This window comes from Amblyomma mixtum, chromosome 7 (genome assembly GCF_055824585.1).
Source record: "Amblyomma mixtum isolate Tamu chromosome 7, ASM5582458v1, whole genome shotgun sequence".
Taxonomy (NCBI): domain Eukaryota; kingdom Metazoa; phylum Arthropoda; class Arachnida; order Ixodida; family Ixodidae; genus Amblyomma; species Amblyomma mixtum.
This window is the reverse complement of record NC_143018.1, coordinates 114598975-114620418: the sequence shown is the minus strand read 5'-3', so window position 1 is coordinate 114620418 and position 21444 is coordinate 114598975. Positions and strand designations below refer to the sequence as shown.

Below are 21444 nucleotides of genomic sequence, written 5' to 3'. Positions count from 1 at the left end.
ATCGCAGAGCCTGCTGTCAGGAGCCAGTGGAGATAAACGGCGCTAAAATGGCGTCCTCGTGATAGGCCCGGCTGACTAGCGACAAACCGAACCGGCAGCGGTTCGGTTGTTTAGGATTCCGGACACCTTGTCCTGGAGAGCAACCGCCAGCGCGAGTAGGCCGGGTAAACGGCACGCGAATATAATTTTCTCTACCGGAGCTAATTTAACAAACGAAATACGTACTTCTTACACGTGGAGCTGCCAGGGAATGGACACCTGGCTTACTAGCCGTCGTGCTCGCTCCACGCACGTAGCAGTTATGACATTACTTTGGCTTGGCCTGGCCAGTTACGTGGTTACATGTTCCCAGCGGCGCGGCCGGCGTCCCCTCGCTACTCGCACCTTTCACAGCCGTACAAGGCAACGCGTTCGCGCCGATCTTCCACAGCCTGCCTTGCGTGCACCCTCGTGCATGCTGGTGCATTTTTTTTTTCATATATGCCTTGATAATGAACTCTGGGTGCGCATTTTCGCGAGGGCGCAAATTATGCGAGTGAATAGGGTAAGTTAGCCCCCTCCTTGTTGGTTTGGCTACGGCAATTTTCCGAATTGTAAAATCCACCTGTTCGCGGGTATTGATTCTTTTTTTTTCGGTCCTCACATAGTATATTCGAGATTCTGCTGCACTCTTTTGACGGTTGCGTTGTGGCTGTTAATAAATTATCCAGAACTGAAAGGCTTTGAAGTTTACCAACCAAGTCCGGTCGTTCGAATTCTAAGAGAAGTGTCATGTGACAGAATTGGGCGAACAGTGCGGATCCTTTTTCTATATAGTTCTCACTGGAATAATGCAGTTAAGTGAACTGAGTGGGACAACTTTTCGTATCAAACCTTTTTGTATACTTGTTTCTGTGAGGAGTGAAGTGCGGATTTGTTTCAAGACAGTTTTTGATTTTTGGCTTTTCTCTTTTGTGTAGATCGGTGCACCGAGTTAAACACCGATGTAAATATGAAAAAGGACGCCAATGGAGGTTTAATATCAGTCTGGTTTCGGCCAATTTCTAAAGACAGTGATGCCTTTTATACGCTCTGCTGCACCACTGTGTATTGCCGCCAACATGGCACTGCAGCGGTACACCGCCATGCGAGCTCTCAGAAGCACACCGCACAAGCGAAATGAAATCGCAATGCAGAAGGTGTTCTCACCAAGAGTTCAAAGGTTCAAATTACGCTGGACGTACACAGTGCGACTGCAACGTCACTTCAAGAAAAGGTCACAAATGCAGAAACTCTTTTTGCCCTCTCTGTGGTGGCAACAATATGCCCTTCACATTTGGAGACGCAGCAACAGTGACGTACCGTCACATGTTTCCGAATTCAGAAACAGCGAAAGGCTTCCAGTGCGGACGCAAGAAACTTTCATGCGTTATTCCTGATGGCCTGGGGCCATATTTCAAGGCAAATGTAGTTCAGGAGCTTGTCATGCCCGACACATTCTACACCATCATGATTGACGAGAGCCCAACCCCTGAGGCCAAGGGGTTGTCCGCTCCTACTTTCCTCATACTGAAAATGGTGTGGTGGAGCATCTCCAGTCCTTTCATTTGGGTCATGCGACCACTGATGAGCTGTTTTCCTGCACTAAGGATGCCCTAAGTGACGTCCGCAAGAAGAACATAAGTTTTTACAGCAATGACCCTAACATAATGAAAAGCCTTAAGCGAAGGCTAAAGAAAGAAGTGAGGGGAAGAAACACGCAAACAAACAAGCGCTGTTTGTTTGCGTGTTTCTTCCCCTGTCTTAGTTTTTCGCGCTGTACACAGCGCTTGTTTGTTTGCGTGTTTCTTCCCCTGTCTTAGTTTTTCGCGCTAAAGAAGTGAGCCCTGGCATGGTTGACATCGGCGAATGCGGCCTCCACAAAGTTCACAACTCTTTTGCTACTGGGCTGGATATGTTCTCTGAGAAAGTGGAGTCTATTGTAACTGATGTCCACTACTATTTCGAGTTTGCCACGAGGCATGCGGACATGAAGGATCTGCTGACCGATCTAGGACTGCCCCAGCTAGAGTTTTTGAGGCACGTGAACAGTAGATGGCTGACACTGTTTCCTAGTGTCGAGAGAGTGTTAAAATCATATGATGCCCTCACGGCATTCTTCTACAAAGCTGGACAGCCAAGGTGTTCAATGAGGCACGGTCGTCTGACATCTGCGTTTTTGTGACGAAGCACTGCGAGCAAAATTATTTTTCTTTCAAAACGCTGCTCAGATATTTGACAGATTTCAAACGCTCTTCTAAAGCAAGGAACCTCTTCTGTATGTTTTCTATGAGGAGATGTTGGTTCTCGTGAAGCACCCAGGCAGCACAACAACATTGGCCGAACGTCGGGCAAGTGTTGGCAAAACTTGGCACGAACATCGGTCCTACACTGGCATTTGGGCCGAGCGCTACCACTTTACACATTGGCCCTACTTTCATGCCAGTTTTGGGCCAACGCTCGGCCGATCAAGCGGCCAACGCAGTCCCGATGTTCGTTCTGCAGCATGGGCCAGCAAAGGTCTCATACTGGCATCCAACTTTCAAACATTGGTAGCCAACTTTCAAACATTGGTAGCCAGCTTTCGAATAATGGTTTCCAGCTTTCGAATAATGGCATTCAGCTTTCGAATAATGGTTTCCAGCTTTCGAATAATGGCATCCAGCTTTCGAACGCTGGCACATGCAATTAACCCACTCGCCAATGACCGGCACTGTGGATGGATGTACATACATACCATTCTACCTAGCAAATATTCATAAATCAGGGTGCGAAAAAATTCCAGAAAAAAGACCAGTTTATTGCTTTGAGTTACAAGAACCACGCTTCTAGCGCACACAGGATGGTTTGCGCTACCACCAGCCACTGTGGGAAGTAAAGAAAGGGGACCCAAGAGCATGGTGGCAGAGGTTGTGGTAAAACAATTTATTTTCAAGTTTGGTGCGTGCCGATCAAGTTGGACAAAGCATCTCGGCAAGCTGCTGCGGCACGGCTAAGGCATCCATAAAGCGCTCAACGGAGCTGTCATCCAGTGAACTGATCAGTCATATCCGAAGTAATCGTTGCACTCCACTTGCTAGAGGGCTGTTGGACTCCATTCAAACGAATTCCTCGTCCAGCTCTTGCACGATGGCCTCACGAAGCGCCAAGCCTGCAAAGAGATGCATGATGTCATGGTAAGCTCAATTATGGCCATCACAGAACAAAAACAAAAATGATTAAATAACACCGAATTTTGTGAAACACAGTCATCGTGAAGACACTAGCAACATATTTTACAGGATAATTTTTAATTTATTCTTAAGAACCAGCACCACATTAGTTGCACAAAGTGGAATTTAATTTACTAAACTTCCCTTATACCAAATGGTTTTAGTTTAATGCGTCGTGCGCACTCCCAGTAAATATATTAAATGCAAGATATGCAAATTAATGTGATATTGAAAACAGATTAATGTATTATTTTGTTTTAATATCATAACTCGTATCTCTAAATTGCAAGCTAATTTTTTATTCCAGTAAATATGCACAGGTTGTAGCGTCTCTTCCACATGGACGTCAAAACAACATTTTTGATTAGTTTTATTTAATGGGGTTAAAAATGTGGCTTGCGATTTTTAACGAAATACGCTGAACGCAAGGAACTCAGGGCACCTTTGTTTTACCTTAGTTGCTTCGCATGCATGCTATAATTGGATTCCAAACTGCAACTTGAAAACCACACAAAAATACTAGTCTGATAGTCCAGAGTAATGCCTTTTTTCATTGCGAGAGAACTTGGGCAAAAGCTTTAACCAGAAATTGCGGATATTCTATTGAGTCTGCAAGTGTAGAAGGCAAAAAGAAACACTACGGAAGTATTACATATATCCTTACCAACTAGTCTGCAGTAGAAAATTAATTTAGCGGTTCTGATTTCCGTCGTGCATAAGCGGTAAAGGACATATTCCGGAATGCATCCTATCTCAAGTCATATGAGTTCAAACCCGCTGTTAGCCAAAGTAGTGAATCTTTAGTGAGTTCATCTCACCAAAGACGAAAAATTAAATTCTCACCATTCGGCCACAATTCCAGTGCGCACGATGTCTAGCAAGCCATTTCGCAATGAGAGTGGGTACACAGAAGTCGTCCTCGTGCTTTTTGGCTCGCTCTCTTCTCCTGCCGAAAAAATAAAGGCGCATGTAGTCAAAGCAACATTTACTACAAAAACCACTTTAACTTCCAGACGTATATCAAGATAAAAGAGTTTTAGTACTTACAAAGAAGATCTTTCAGTCAAGAATGTCTTATTGTGGGGGGGAGGGGGTGCTGGAGGGGAGAGAGTCATTTTCCCTTATACAGGTTTTGTGGTTCCGAGAAAAGTCCCCGAGCTGAAAGGTGGAGACAGGGAGGTGGAGGAACAGCGAAGCGCGTAGCTGCGCGCGAGGGAAAACAGCTTTGAGAAAGTGACAACCAAAAAGAAAAAATAGCGCTTCGCGGGGTGGGGGGTTAGCCCGCTACCTGGAAAAGGGCACGGCCGAGAGAACAGGTGGGGAGATATTGGACTTGAAGACTTGAAAGAGAGAGGGAAAGAGGCCAAAACACGTGAAAAGTGTTTGGAATTTTTGGAGAATGAGTCACATGGCCACAGGCAGTACAGAAAGGAATATCTACAAGAGAGAAGTGGATGGGAAACACGGAAGCGTCAAAGTATTCCTACAAAGCTGCAGCAAAAGCCTGAAAATTTTGAAGTGAAAAACTTGGAGCTTCAAGATGCATTTCGCCAAAACGACTTGAGACACTCGCGTATTTCGTGGGGCCGTATGATGTGGCTTCTGTTAGTTCAAGATAGCTTAAAGTGTTACCACATAATAACAAAAATATAAAGCAAAAAATATCCAAGCAGAATGCGCGCTCTTTCATAGTTTAATGTACCGTACATGCGCCAAACAAGCTAGGTTAACATGCGTCTAACGCCAGTTGTCAGTCCATTTATTCAGTGGTCGTCGAAGAATCCTCAAATTGTTTGTTGGTGTGGAAGTTTCGAGCAAAAAAAGCAAAAACAAACAAAGGCATGTTGAATTGTGGTTCGCGACTACTTTCGATAGTTTTCATCAATAAAGGTGATGTTCGAAAGAAGAAAAAAACTTGCGAGTAAATATGCAAAGACGTGAGCAAGAGCTATATTGCCCCCAATGCAAATTACGCAACAGAAGAATAAAATGGTCAAGAACAACAATTTCCAACACTACGATTTGCAGAAAAGCAAGGAAATAGCAAATCAGAAAACACGGGAAAGGCGCGATAACAGGGCACGACGTAGGGAAGTGTAGCAATCGCTTAGCACGTGTCCGCGTACGTTTATGAAGCACCCGCCTAATATTTCACGAGCGCAACGCATAATTCCAAAATTACGAGGCGATTGCTTCGTTTCTGGACGTTGCCAAAACTGAGCACAATTTCGGTTTAGCGAAGGCACTTGCGCTAATCTATTACGTTGGTATCCCGATCTCCATGAAGCAGACACCAGCTGCGCACTGCGGGAGTGAATTCCTAGAGCGAATAAAAAAAAAGTGATTTTTTATTCCAGAAATTTTATCAAATGAAACTTATTTGATTTTTGTTATAGGCGCCTGTTGACAATTTTTGTTGAAGGCGTCTCGGGTGTAATCAGAACGTTAATTCTGACCAACAGGACTTCGATCGCAATTCTCCTAAATGTATTATTGCTGCTCACTGCGCAACCAGAGTGCAGCTTTTCCAACGGAATCATGGGTAGCTTTGCTCACAAACTGCAAAAGTGTTCGGTTAAAATATAATAATAAATAAAACCAAATCTTTGAACTCGCATGTTTTAGCGCGTTCGAAAATTATGAACTGCCGATATGGTACTCGACAATAAAATTAATTTTTAACCCATTTTAATGGATGACACAATGTTTACCAACGTTTGCCAGTATACTTTGAACACTGGATAAGCGGTGGCAATCCTAGGCCAATATAGCCAGCTCCCGGAAATGGCATAGCCAATTCTGGCAAAGAGTGGTACAACACTGGCTAACATGGCCCATGATAGCCAGGATTCGATGATGGCACAGCCAGCAATGTCAAACAGTGGGGCAATCCTGGCTAACCTGGCCCATGTTAGCCAGGATCTAATGACGGCTCAGCCAATACTGGTAAAGCGACGGACAACTAGGGCCATTGTTGGATGTGCTAAGGAGTGGCCCAACCAGTATCGGAGGCTCACTGGCAACTCTGGGTCTAGTTAGGGCCGCGCTTTGCCAGTGGATTTCCAATATTGGCCCGCTGTCGTGTGCTACCTGGGCAGGCCCTTGGGAGGTTTCTGCGCCAAGAGCCATTTGCAGGTGCTACTGGCTCACAAATGAAAGAACTTGATGTACAGTCTTCTCAAATTGGAAGGAAAAACCTGAAATTCTACTGGACACGGAGCAGTCAGTGAAACTGGGATGTGACTGATAAGAAGGCATTTTACATCAAGGCAAGAGCCTTTTACATAGCTTGTGCAAAGTACCTGATCGTGAGGCTCCACTGGACAACAAGCTAATCAATGTTTCATTGAAGATTTTTAAGCCCAGACACAAAAGGGAAATCTTTCACATCGTCACTGCGCTATGTGGCTAACGCACTGCCTCAGGTCATTCCACCCTGCGATGTGTGGTCCCTCACTGATGAGTGGAATTCTCTTATACTCGAAACCAGTGACTGGGAACTGTCTCCTAATGTGATCACCCATTGGCCAAGTGTGTTTGCACTACAGGCACCTGCTGGCCGGGCTAAATATCCGAGTAATACTAAGCTTGTCAAAGCAGCCCTTTCATTACCTCACTGAAACGCAGATTGTTAACGAGGATTCATTGAGAACAAGCACTCCACCATCGAAGTACTTTGTCCATAACTAAGCATTTCCAGCCTTCGCCAAACCAAGGCCTTCATGAAGCGGTACAGTGGAGATGCTACAAAGGTGCCTTTCACCACGCACACTCTCAGGAACGTTGTAAAGTCCTACAGGGTGTATCTGGAGCGAATAGAAGAGGAAAAGGTTGCAACGTCCTTGAAGCGAAGACATGTGGAGTAGGAGCCAACTGAAGTCTGTGAGCGAAAAAAGCTGGTGAATGAGGTCTAGCCTCCAGCATCGACTGTCATTTCGCAAGCTCAACTTGCAAGTGCACAAGAGCTTATAAGCAAAGGTGCGGCTGACAGGGACATGGACAAGGTAGAGAGTGGTAATATTTTGCAGCGTGATGTGAACTCTAAACTGCCCTTTGTGATTGAGCGAATCAAAACGGTTGACTAATCTCTTCAGTCTATGAAGGCCAACTGAATCTTCGTTAAGGTGAAGCTTTGTGCAAACCCCATTACGCAGCTCACTTCATATTTTTAATGTTTAACGGCAAGGTCTTTGTATTTTATATGTCAGTAGCTAGTTCTAGTCCACACTGCGTCTAGTTATTATATTTCCTGCAAGCCAATTACCCCCTGTGATCCAATTTTCCTTTGTTTTCTCTTATGCAATCAGGAGTAAACCAGTCTGAAACAGTTTATCTTAATTGTCTCGGCTAATGCTTTACCACTAGTGTCATAGTCATATATGTGTGTTTTTGCAGTGAAGTGCTCTGGGTTTGTTTAATACAAATAAAACTGTCCCTATTATGTAGTTGTTTTCTTTTTTTCTTAACGGAAATTAATAACAGCTAATGCACTGCAACAACTGTTTGTAGTAGCTGCCACATGTCTTTTTTTTATGAACTCTAGCAAATACCTTTGGAACAATTGATGTCCTTTTAATCAATTATAGCATGTGGGTCCGTGATTAATATTTATATAGTTTTTCGTCTGGTGGCAAACAAAAATGCGCGCAGTCGAATTTAAATGTCGCCAGTCTGCTCCAAAATGGGACTTTTGCTGCTCCAAAGTTGCCCCAAAATAAGGCTTGTGCTGCTCTCGTGCCTGCTCCAAAAAGCTGGAGCCTGCTTCCACCCCTGCGTGTGTGTGTGTCCTCTTTTTGTGCTCTTGATGAGTCGTTGTGCATGCCATTTTTTTAACCAAATTCACATTTGAAGTATGTTTCTGAAACCGCCGCTATATAAAACTTTGTATCTGGTTGGTTTGTTTATGGGGTTTAACGTCCCAAAGCGACTAAGGCTACGAGAGACGCCGTAGTGGAGGGCTCCGGAAATTTCCACCGCCTGGGGTTCTTTAACGTGCACTGACATCGCACAGTACTACACGGGCCTCTAGAATTTCTCCTCCAGAGAAATTCAACCGTCGCGGCCGGAATCGAACCCGTGTCTTTCGGGTCAGCAGCCGAGCACCATAACCACTGAGCCACCGCGGCGGCAACTTTGTATCTGTATGATACCACATGCTTGGTATTCCGTGACTGCAGTAGCTCCCAAATAAAATAAATGGTGTGTTGTGTTGGGTTTAATGGCACATAGGCATCTAAGGCCATCATGCGCCAAACACAATGCATAGAAAATGTTTTCTGTGAGATTTAATAAAAATGTGGAAAGTGATCAGTGGCGTGAAGGGCCTAAAATGTTTAACTACCTAGTAATAACAGACAAAACGAGATTTAAGAATAGCTCATGGTAAAAGGTTTTTTAAAAAAAAGGTCAGGCAGCCTGAGCGGCCATCCTTGGCTGGACAAGGATATCGAGGATCCCAACCAATCACATAAAAGCCTCAGCCTTCTTCTCAGGAATGCGAAAGTGGCTGAGGTGTATCATGCAATAAAGCGAGCCAGTGGTTCAATATTTAAAGATTTTCAAGTACGCCTGCTTCTTTTAAAAAGGTAAAAATGGAAGGTACGTTAACAATGGCATTATCATCTAAGCGCAGTGCTGGAAGAAAAGGAATGCATTCAATATAAAATTGACTGAAGTAGTTTTTTCTTAGTTTTTCAAGTTTAACACGAGATTAAAATTTAGTTAACAGTAAGCTCGTCTCCGCATTCTTCGCAAACAGGTTTGTCTTGCTCGGCTAGTAAGAAGTTGTGTGTAAGGTGCGTGTGGCCTATTCGGAGACGGCATAGGATCACTTCTTTGAAACGTTCCTTGTGCACACGCGACTTAAATTCACGTAAAACCGGTTTTACCAAGTGTAGTTGTTTACTTCACTGTTCCAAGCCGACTGCTATTTTCTCTTTAGTTTCCTTTCTACTAATTTCATGCAATCCTTAAAAGGTATATCTAATTTTTTTATTTCCATGCCACGAGCGAATAAAATAAATAAATAAATACTTCTGATTATTTCGGGTGACGCTGAGTTTAATCCCGGCCAGATGACGAAGGCTGAATTTGAGGCATTTGCCCTGCTCGTAGAAAGACTACAGAAACTTGGTTAAGGATATGCATCCTTACTCGAAACAACCCGAGAACTTGAAGAAGCTCGAGCTGCTTTGCTTGAAGAATTGAAATGTTTCAGGGGGAGGGAGGATGCCGCAGCAAACGCAATTAGACACTTTGCGGAAAGGGTGGCTGTGCTTGAGGCGCACGAGACTGATGAAAGCGAGGCACAGATTGCGGCAGAAAAGGAAGCGGCCTCAGAAAGTGAAGTTACCCTTTTGAATGAGCGGGTCGCTACGCTGGGGACCTCTTTGGCTGAGCAACGTTCAGGTGAAGCCAGCACATCTGAACAGACTCGCAGCACGGTCTCGGAACAACTGTAGCTAATTACACCTAGATGCTATGATGCAGAGAATCGTGTGCGACGATACAATCTCCTTTTTTTTGGATTGGAAGACGATCCTGAAGAGGATCGGGCTGCTTCTGAACAAAAAATAATTCAATTTTGTTCATGTAAACTACGGATATAAACAACCCGTACAAAGTTAGAACGCGTACACAGACTAGGAAAATATAGCTATGATAAGCAGAGACCAATTATAGTAAAGAGAATGTTTTCCAAATATAAAGTGCACATTCATTCATGTGCACGTAAACTGAAGGGAATTTCGTTTTCCTCGGTGGCGTCAATTTAGGCATAAAGAAAACAATAACGTCCTACCTAATTAACACCGATTCAAATCTGGAAATTGTCTGGGGCGCCTGCCTACTATCTTCCGTTAAGATTCTGATAAGCGCTTGTTACCGCCCGCCAGATTCCAGTCATTCTTTCGTTATTGGATTTCGTATCAGTATTACTAAAGCAACAGAGTTATGTCTTGCTCATAGCATCTATCGTATTTGAAAGTTCAATTATCCTTTAATTAACTGGGCTCAGCTACCATCATCTTGTCATATTTCAACAGAATTTTGTAAACTTACGCTCGATTTCAACCTGTTCCAGGTTGTAAACCAACCCACATATGACACTAACATTTTAGATCTGATACTGACAAAAACGCCGGAAATGACAGGAGAACAAATTCACTTAGAGAGATTCAGGCATCATTATTTACTTCAGCCAAGTATTGACATCCCAGTTCCGTTTATGGGCTATGTGACGAAGAAGATCCACGATTTTAATAAGGCTAATTTCACAGCTATCAACACGAAACTAGAAACTTTCTTTTATCATACATTTCTACCTTCAATTAACAACCAATGCGTTGAAGAAAATTGGGTACTCTTTAGAGATAACACTTCACCTTTGATCAGCCGGTATGCCCCTGTAATCAAAATAACTAAAGATAAATCTGATCCCGGGTTTACTAGAGACTTAAACAACTAAGGAACAAGACAAAGCGGCTATACCGGACTGATAAGCGTGCTTATACCATTTTTTTCTTGGAATCAATACAGTGACACACTAAAACTCCATTTTGCCGCCTTATCTGCATCGAAAGACAAGAATTTTTCACATGATCTTCCAGTACTTATGAAAACTAACCCCAAATTTTTTTGGAAACAAATATGCCCTGAGCTTGACGGTAGTTCCATTTCTCTACAAACTAACAACACCCCCATCCCAGACAACGAGTGTCCCCCAATATTTAACAACTTCTTCTTATCTGTATTCTCTTCCGAAGATCGTTCTACTCTAGCTGATGTTCCCGATCTGAATTACCGCTACATGACACGCATTCAAATAACTTAAGAAGACATCGCCTGTCTAAAAAGTACTCTTAAGGTGGGGTACTCTTCAGCTGGTGTTGATGGCATTAATTCTAAAAGTTTATAAAATACAGTTCCAGTGGCAAGCAAATTATTATTTCATATTTTTCAGCAATCTTTAACTACACGAATACTGCCCTCAGACAGGAAGATAGCTCAAACAGTACCGATTTTTAAATCCGAAAACAGGAACTCAGCTGAAAATCACCGTCCTATATCTCTGACGTGCATCTGCTGCAAAATGCTGGAACATATAATTGCATCGCATGTTTTCAGTCATCTTGAACAGAATGACTTTTTTTACGCTAATCAACACGTGTTTAGGAAGGGTCACTACTGCGAAACACCATTATTCGAACTAACTAGTGATTTGCATTTTATATGAATGAAAACCTTCAAACTAATTGTATATTCCTTGACTTCACCAAAGCGTTCGACCGGGTAGCTCACTGGAGCATGATTTCGAAATTATCATCGCTCGGTCTAGACTCGCTAACTTTAAGAGGGCTTCGCAACTTCCTCTCGCATCGCCAACAGTTTTTATTTGTTAATAATCTGTCTTCTAACCTTTCCCTGGCTAGCTCCGGTGTACCAAAGCGCAGTGTGCTTGGTCCCTTATTATTTCTTATGTATATATTGTAGCGTGCAACCCGAAACAGAACACCGGAGCAGAGACGACAAAACTGCGGCGGTCCCTCAGTGGTCAAGCGCGCGAGCAAGAGCCAACTAACTTCTTCCTCTTCTAGTGCATGCACTACTTCTGTCTCTTCGAATGCATGTATCACTGCCCCCCTCTTCTGCAGCATCGACACGATGCGGCTAGGAGGGAAAAGTCAGCGAAAGGGGAGAACACAGCTGCAGTGAACCGCAGTTCAGTCAGGTAGCCGGTAGTGTTAAGGCTTCATGCGAACAACGTGTACGACTTCAGTTCTGTGCGACCGGCGCGATGAACAAGCTGTCGGGGCGGGAGCAACTGCATAAGTCACATCACTGATGCGGCGCACTACTTCGTAAGGGCCGAAGTATCGGCGCAGCAGCTTTTCAGAGAGCCCGCGGCGACGAACAGGTATCCAAATCCACACAAGGTCGCCGGGAGCATAACTGACGAAACGGCGTCCAAAGTTGTACCTAGCGGCGTCAGTCTCCTTTGAAGGTGGATTCGCAGGCGGGCGACTTGACGCGCTTCCTCAACACGCTGAACGAAGGTATCTTGCTTCCCCTGCTTGGTCTCTATGACTGCAGTATGTGTAAATAAACAAAAAAAATAAAATCTACGTCAATTTCAGCGTCAGAGTCGCAGTAAGGGTCGACGGGTAACATAGCATCCGGCGGAGTGGTCACCTGGCGACCGAAGACAAGCTGAAAGGGGGTCAGTCGGGTTGTTTCCTGCAGGCAGATGTTGTACGCAATTGTTACGTACGGCAGGATGGCGTCCCAAGCTCGATGCTCGACGTCAACGTACATTGATAGCATGTCGGCTAGTGTGCGGTTGAGTCGCTCTACCAACCCGTTTGTCTGCGGGTGATACGCCGTAGCACGTCGCTGGCTCGTGTGCGTCACAGTCATCACGGACTGGGTTAAGCGGGCCGTGAAAGCAGTTCCCCGGTCAGTAACAGCAACGGCGGGTGCTCCATGACGCAAGACAATGTTTTGGACGAAGAACTGCTCCACTTCAGCAGCAGTGCCTTTCGCAAGAGACGTGGTCTCAGCGTACCGTGTGAGGTAGTCAGTCGCAACGACTATCCAACGCTTTCCAGACGAAGACTTCGGAAATTGACCGAGGCGGTCCATACCGAATTGATTAAAAGGGGTCTTCGGTGGATCGACGAGGTGAAGAAATCCGGCTGGTTTCAATGGAGGAGTCGTCCGACGTTGGCATTCACGGCATGTTTTGACGTAGGCCCGCACCGATGGGAGTAACCTGGGCCAATAATACTTCTGTCTAATCCGCACGAGTGTACGGCTGACTCCAAGGTGGCCGGCGGATGGTGCATCATGACAGGTACTCAAGATCTCAGACCGCATCTGTGATGGTACGACAAGTAGGAACACTTCTTCGCTGTTGGCAAAGTTGCGCTTGTAGAGAACACCAGACCGTAAAGTGAAGGTGTGAAGCCCTCGAAGAACACGCGGAATGGGAGCTTCACTGCTTTTGAGGTAATCGATGAGCGGCGCCAACTCCGTGTCCGCCCTCTGAAGCTGCGCCATTTGGGTGGTACTAACACAGCCCAGGAAAAGAAAATCATCTGTGGTTTCTTCGGTATTGATTGGGATAGGCGCCCGCGACAGACAATCCGCATCCTGATGCTTACGGCCAGACTTGTAAACTACTTTTAAGTTGTATTCTTGCAAGCGTAAGCTCCATCTAGCCAAGCGTCCTGAGGGGTCTTTGAGGCTCGCCAACCAGCATAAGGAGTGGTGGTCGCTTACCACACGGAAGGGTCGTCCGTAGAGGTACGGTCGGAACTTGTAGATGGCCCATATCACTGCAAGACATTCTTTCTCCGTCGTATAATAATTGGTCTCGGAGCACGTAAGTGTTCGACTAGCATAACTGATGACCCGTTCTGCACCGTCTTGCCACTGGATCAGTACTGCACCAAGGACAACATTGCTGGCGTCAGTGTGGACGTCCGTGGCAGCATGCTCGTCGAAATGGCCGAGTATCGGAGTGCTTCGCAGACGGCTGCGAAGCTAGACAAATGCAGCCTGTTCGTCGGTCCCCCACAGGAAGGGCGTGTCGTCACGGGTCAGTGCGTTCAGCGTTTCCGCGATTTTCGAGAAATATTGAATAAAGCGCCCATAATAGGAGCACAGGCCCAAAAACCGGCGAACGGCCTTCTTGTCAGTTTGGCGTGGAAAACCTGGGACGGCAGCGGTCTTGTCAGGGTCCGGGCGAACACCTCGTGCGCTGACAACGTGACCAAGAAAGCGAAGTTCCTCAAAGCTAAAATGACATTTCTCGGCTTTGATGGTGAGTTGCGTGGATTTGAGCGCTTGTCGCACAATGCGCAACCGCTCCAAGTGTTGGTCAAAGGTGGTCGAAAATATAACGACATCGTCCAGGTACACCAGGCAGGACTGCTATTTCAAGCCGGAAAGAACAGTGTCCATCATGCGTTGGAACGTGGCCGGTGCTGAGCACAGACCAAATGGAAGCACATTAAACACATAGAGGCCGTCAGGCGTCACGAAAGCCGTCTTCTCCCGGTCTCTCTCGTCCACTTCGATTTGCCGGTACCCGCTTTTAGGATCTAATAATAATATTAATAATAATAATATTAATAATATTAATAATAACTTGTTTATTTCCGTCACTGATGGGGGAGACTGCGGATAAAAGCCGCTTCCCAACAAGCGACTTCACTGAAGCCCGCAGCCTCCCTACAATGCAGGGAGCGATAGAAACAACAAAAAAAAACTCGCAGAAAGCACAATATTAAAAATGAATGCGCGCACACTTGATAGTCACAAGAGGTAAATAACAAAAGGCAAGATAACACTTTTAGTTGTTATTGTAAGCAAGGATTGTTAATGAAATGTTTGCGTAGGGTTCGTACAGAAATTGTATGCAAATCTATACCTGATTTGTGGAATGAATTTAAAAGGGTTGGCAGTGTGTATGACACTTTTTGCCTGGAATAATTTGCCCGCGCAGTGACCACCTTCCACGGTTCTGTGTAACGGGTGGTGTAGGAATGTGTGTTTTTATCGAGATCTGATAATTCATGAAAAAACTTGCGATTTTCTTTCACCTCCCGTTTGAAAGCCAGACGTAACTTATAGTTATAAAGATTAAACGCGCGTATTATGTTTGTTTTCGAAAATAGCTCTGAAGTATGGGAATGATACGGTACATTAAAAAGTGCTCGAACATTTTTTTTCCGCAGTATATGTATTCTTTCAAGATTTGTACGTGTAGGTGTCGTGGTACCCCATACCAAAACACAATAATGAAAAGAAGAAAAAAAGAGGCTATTGTAGATAAGAAACTTTATTTTGAAAGGTAATATAGCCCTGTGTCGCGCCGTCATACCAAGAACACGAGATAGCTTCCCTGAAACAGATTCAATGTGCGAATCCCAAATCATATTCTGTGTGAAGGTAACGCCAAGCATTTTAACACTACTATCTGTTTCGATTTTTTCGTTCTCGTAAAGAAGAGTGATTAGACTGCTGTTTATTTGCTTCGATTGCGGCCTGAAACTTACGGCTTTTGTCTTTTTTGTATTACTTTGTAGACTTTGCTGCGGACTATTTATGAAGGGATCTTAGAGCACAGTTGGCGTTATTCTGAAGGCTACTAGGTTCAGGTGATGAAAAAAATATACTAGCGTCATCAGCGTATGAAATGTATTTTGCATCTCTGTAGATATGAACTAATTCATTTATATAGACTATAAAAGGAACGGGCCAAGAATACTGCCTTGAGGAACACCTCTGTTGATTTGTTTCAAATCTGAACCGCAGTTCTCTATTTGTACATATTGATGGCGATGATCTAGGTACGATTTTATGAGATTTTGACTGTGTCTTCGAACGCCGTAAGTCTCAAGCGTTTCAAGTAATATAGAATGATGGATGCAATCAAATGCTTCAGTGAAATCTATGTAAAGGCCGAGCACAAAATTCTTGTTGTCAAACTGCGACAGAATAAATTCTTTTTGCTCAAGTAGTGCTAATTCCGTCAATCGGCGTTTTCTAAATCCAAACTGGGCAGAGGAAATAAGATTATGCTTATCGAAACAATGACGAGAAGTATCGAGCGTTCCGCAATCGGTCAAGCGCGTCATCTGTCCTGGGCAGCGGGTAAACGTCCTTTTTGGTCACGTTGTTAAGTTTCCTGTAGACCACTCAGAAACGCAGAGTATTGTCCTTTTTTTGACAAGAACCACAGGCGATGCCTACGGACTGGTGGACGGCTGAATGACACCGTCTGCAAGCATCTCGGCAACCTGATTCTGAATGGCTTCTCTCTCCACCGGCGAAACACGATATGGGCGCTGGCAGACGGGTCGCGTAGTCTCACCAATGATGATACGATGCTTGGCGAGGAGAGTTCGGCCGACCTTCGAACACGTAGCGAAACAGTCCGCAAAGTCTGCCAAGAGGTCCGACAGAAGATCCCTCTGAACCGACTGCAGGGCAGGATTTATTCTGACTGACTGAAGAACGTGATGTGGGCCAGCATACTCCGGAGCGGGTCCTCCCACGGTGCACAAACTTGGAACCTCAGCAACGTCGTGGAGGAAGGCAATAGCCATGCCTTTGACTAGGTGCTGATATTCGTTGGCAAAGTTAGTCAGGAGGACGTTGGTGCGGCCGTCACGTAGTTGGACGAGACCTCTTGCAACGGCAAGTCCCCGCTTTAGCAGAAGTGGACTATGGCTGTCCGCTAGGCCCTCGTAGTCGTGAAAGAGGTCGTTCCGCACGAGCACCAGAGCACTGCACCGCGGTGGCACCGGAACGCCGTCTTCGACAATGCGCAGAGCGTTGCTGCATGGATCGCGGGAGTCAAAGAGCGCCACGGCCTGTTTGATCGAGAACGTGATGTACCTCCTGAAAGTCAATCACAGCGCCGTTCGACTGCAGGAAGTCGATCCCCAGAATCAAGTCTCTGGAACACTCGGGGAGTACGACAAATTCACCAACGTACGTGAAACCACTAATCCAAACTCTAGCCCTGCACTTGCCCACAGGGGAAATTAGGGGGCCCCCAGTGGTGCGAATGGGGGTCCCCGTCAACGATGGCAGAACCTCCTTAAGTTCTCCAGCAAAGGCACGGCTCATAACAGAGTAATCAGCACCGGCATCGAGCAGCGCGGTAATCTCAGTGCCATCAATTGCCATCCGCAAATCGGATGCAGCGTATGTGATGCTGTCGCTGCCTCTCTCTTTCCAGGGTATCGGCGGCTCGAGGGTTTCGCGATGCAGGATCTTGACACGTCCCGACGTCAGCGGCCTTACCTCCAGAGGTCACTGGTGTTATTTTCCCGACGCGGACTCGGCGAGCGACAGCCAGCAGAGCTACTCTGGCGGCCAGGGCTGGAAGAGCGATAACGAAGAGGTGAACGGGAACGGGACTCGCGCCTTCCAGAGTAGGCAGGGTTCTGGCGTTCCCAGAGATGCTGCGCAATCTCATGCGGTCGTTCGCCATTCTGAGGGCAGGGTGCGTGGGGATGGAAACCGCGAAGGCCCACTTGGCGGTGCGGACATGCTCAGTGAATGTGACCAGGCTCCCCGCAGTGGTAGCAGAGAGGCCTGCGGTCCGGTGTACGCCACAAATCCGACTTGCGAGGGCCTGGCCAAGCTGTAGCAGATGCGGTTGCGGAATATGCGGCGATGTTACTCAGAGGGGTCGGCGGGGTCACATCGTAGCCAGGCACGCTTGCGTGACATGTGCCGATGTTGCTCACGCCAGGCGTTGGGGTAGTGGGACCGTAGCCTGTCGCGCGACGTACAACGGATGCGTACGTCGGTCTGTCATCGAACCGGGACGGCGCTTCGGGGACAGGAGGTGCCTGCGCAGCCTGTCGCACCTCGTCCCTGACGACTTCGGTCAGCGCTGCCAGTGGCACAGGTGCAACCTGGGGCAGATGGATCCGTTGAAGTTCCTCCCGGACAACTGAGCGAATTCCAGCAATACTTTGATTTGAGCTAGTTGGTTGTAGCATGACATGTTTACGCAAAAGGCGTACTGGCGCTAAAAACGAATACAACTCACACAACAGGACAGGACTGGCGCCAATTAGAGCGAATTAGTTCGCGCAAGGTGTCTGCTGTGCCGCCTAGACACGACGAAAAGCCTTCGGGCACCATGCTGTTGATGTGCCGGTTGTACTGGCGGGCCCGTTGTTGCAGCGTCGTCTCCATCGTGGTCGCCTCGATTAGAAATTCCGCCACCGTGCAGAGTGAGCTGCGCACGAGGCCCGCAAACAGCTCCTGCTTAACCCCACGCATGAGATGGCGCAGCTTCTTCTCTGTCATGCTGGGGTCGGCGCCTTTAAAAGACGGGTCATGTATTCGGTGTACATGCGCACGCTTTCGTTCGTGCGCTGATTTCGGGAGTGCAGCGCAGCTTCAGCCTTCTCCCGGCGGTCAGCGTTGGGGAACGTAGCCAGGAGACTCCGGCAGAACGTCTCCCAGGTGGGAAGGGTAGCCTCGTGGTTTTCAAACCATGTCCGAGCAGTCTCTTCCAGGGCAAAGTAGACGTTATTGAGCTTGCACTCGTCGCACCAGCCGTTGTAGCGTGCGACCCGCTCGAAGGTCTCCAGCCAGTGCTCAGCGTCTTCAAATACGTCACCGTGAAAAGATTGCGGTGTTCGCGGTGGGTGGCAAAGGATCGGCAGGGGCCTGGTGTCAGCGGCGGGGTCCTGGTTTCAGTGGCCATGTCAGTTGGACTCGGCGGTCGAGGCTGCGTCGTCCTTGTTGGCGGGGGAAGGGGCCCAAATTCAGGCGACTCTCCGCGGAGACGGCGGCTGGGTCGCTGGTGAACCGGTGTGAGGTCCGAAGTGACGCTGTACAGAGTGCGCAGGTCGGGAAGCGTACCCAGCACTGCTCCACCAAACTGTAGCGTGCAACGCGAAATAGAACACCGGAGCAGAGACGACAAAACTGCTGCGGTCTCTCAGTGGTCAAGCGCGCGAGCGAGAGCCAACTAACTTCTTCCTCTTCTAGTGCAGGCACTATTTCTGTGTCTTCGAATGCATGTATCACCGCAGCCGTGGCCTCGTGGCAGAGCGCCCGCCTCGGCTTCAAGAGGTGGTGGGTTCGACTCCCGTTGCCGGCCGGGTACCCACCGGTTTTCTCAAAATGGGTACAAGCTATGGCCGGGCCTGGTGCTCGGCTTCCTAGGGTTGCAGTGCTTGGGAAAGCAGCCTGCACCTTCAAATCCCGTCACTGTGGGCAAAGAGTCGTGCGGACAAAGCGAAAGAGATGCAGGAAGCTTGTGATGAGAGCCAACTAACTTCTTCCTCTTCTAGTGCATGCACTACTTCTGTCTCTTCGAATGCATGTATCACTATATAATGTTTTACATAGTAATATAACTTCCAGTTGCGAGTTTTTGCGGTTGATTGCATTATATATGGCGCTATTAGATCTACTAATGCCCAGCTGGCGCTCCAATCAGACCTTTTTATGAACGACTGGTGGAATTCATTGTTAATGACTCTTAAAATATCAATGAGCAAAGTCATCACTTTCACCCGTAAAAGTAATGAGTCCGTATTCAATGTATCACATTAAAAATAACTGGGCGTTAACCTTTCTTCAGATCTTTCATGGTCATTCCATATCTCATCCATATTCGCCATCGCCTCAATGTCATTAGGCTACCTACGCCGTAATCTTCGAAATTCACCATCTAATATTCGAAAACTAGTATACCTAATTTTTGTTCGACCACAACTTGAAACTGCTACTTCTATTTGGTCTCTCTATCATAACAACGTGATTACCACGTTAAAATCTGTCCAATACAGGGCAGCACGATTTATTTCACGAAACTATAACTATCGTTGAATCGTCACTCAGATTCAAACCGATCTTTCTCTACAGTCATCAAGCACACGCCGCGATTTTACTCTTTATTTACTCGACATTACAATATTTCACAGATAAGTACACTTGAATAGAACAAGTTCATTTCACCTCGATGTCCCATCCTGCACGTCGAAAAGATTATATATTTAGCTCAGTTTCGCAAGGATACTTTGTCATACATCCGCTTTCAATTCATCAGCACTACCACGCGACACCAGAATATAGAATGACCTACCAGACAACATCGCTTCCACGTCTAATCTAGATTCTGTCCATACTCAACTCATCACACATTTCACTGCAACCATCATTTAGCACGCCTTCGTTCAAATGTTTATATTTCTTATTTCTTGTTCTTTACTTTGCTGCAACTGAAGTGCCATTTTGATGTTCTCTTACTTTTGTTCGCCTGTGATGTTCCTTTTTTTTCTCTGACGTGCTTGCCTTAATTGCGCTATGCTACTCATTGTTGCCCTGTTCCGCGAGCACATTATCCTTTGTTTTTGTCTCTTATTTTGTGTCGCGTATTGTTTTGCCGTTTTATTATTTCCGCGTCGCTTCTTCTTCTCTACTAATTTGTTGATATATTTTTTATTATCAGTGTGGATTTCCATTGGTTATTAATGCACTGTATAGTATTTTTACGCACCTCTAACACAATGCCCAATCGGCCTGTTAGGTATTTCAAATAAATAAACAAAGGCTGCCGACGATTAACTGGTCGTGAAGTTCCTTCAGGACATCAGAACGAAGCCTTTAGGATCGCAAGCAGCGACTCAGGCCTGTCAGAGTGGACGAAGCGGCGGTATGCAGTGCCATAACTGAAAACAGGATGCTGTAGGGAGACCTTCGGATTTGCGGAGTCGAGGCCTTGAATGGGCAAACTTAATCAAAGGCCGCGGCTTTGTTCTTAAGAAATATTCTAGGGGCCGCTTGCACAAACGCTAGCCTCTAAGTCCAGACTTATACCCTAATCTCGTCTTATTTTAACCTAAGGTAAGTTTGGGGCTTCCTACAGACGTAGTGTGCTTGCATGAACCGAAAGCACTGAACTAAAGTCCAGACCTATTGCAGACTGTGGGTACCTTTAGTGCCTAGTAGGGTAAGGGTGCGGGCTAGTTGGTGATCCATAACATATAAATACCAGCGCAAAACAGCAGGACACACGACGAAGAACGAGAACGCACAAGAGCTGCTTCTGTGTCCTCGTTCTTCGTCGTGTGTCCTGCTGTTTTGCGCTGGTATTTATATGTTTAGTGCCTAGGCCGGAAATTTAGCAGCCGACAAGGAATGAGATGGGGAATCGGCCTGAAGTCGGTTGCTGCTGCGACAGGCGGTCGGGCTGTCCAATGGATGACTGCGATTCGTGTCAACATCCGGCCATACTCCCGCGCTTTCTGAGGAATTGGAAACTGAACATTGTGGTAAACGCTTCCCATGGCAACGCGCCCGTCCCAAGTGCAGAAGATGGATGCAGCGTTGACGATCCAAACTGTAAGTCGTGCGCACAGCTCCATTTCACCCTCTCTTCCGAATTTCAACGCGAGGGGGCGGGGGGTATTGTATCGCGGGTGCAAGTCAATAATGCGGCGGGAATGCCCCTCAAAGGAGGCCCTGCACTCATCCGCATCCATAAATTTCCAAGACTCCGCGGTTAATCCGAAGGAGTGGCATTGCGGGGAGGGGATGATGAAAGGTGGTTAACAACGGCTTAATCAGGTTAACCGCTGAGCCATGAAAATCTGTCGAAGCCATTGGCTAGAGGACCTCATTTGAGGGGCATTCGCGCCTGCATTGTTGACTTGCACAGGACTATAGGCAA

The 21444-nt window shown here is 46.5% G+C and overlaps 1 pseudogene; it reads left to right on the top strand.

The window, feature by feature from the left end:
• Window positions 1-1347: 1347 nt before the first annotated feature.
• LOC149337258 (uncharacterized) lies at window positions 1348-7342 on the top strand (annotated as a pseudogene).
• Window positions 7343-21444: the final 14102 nt, after the last annotated feature.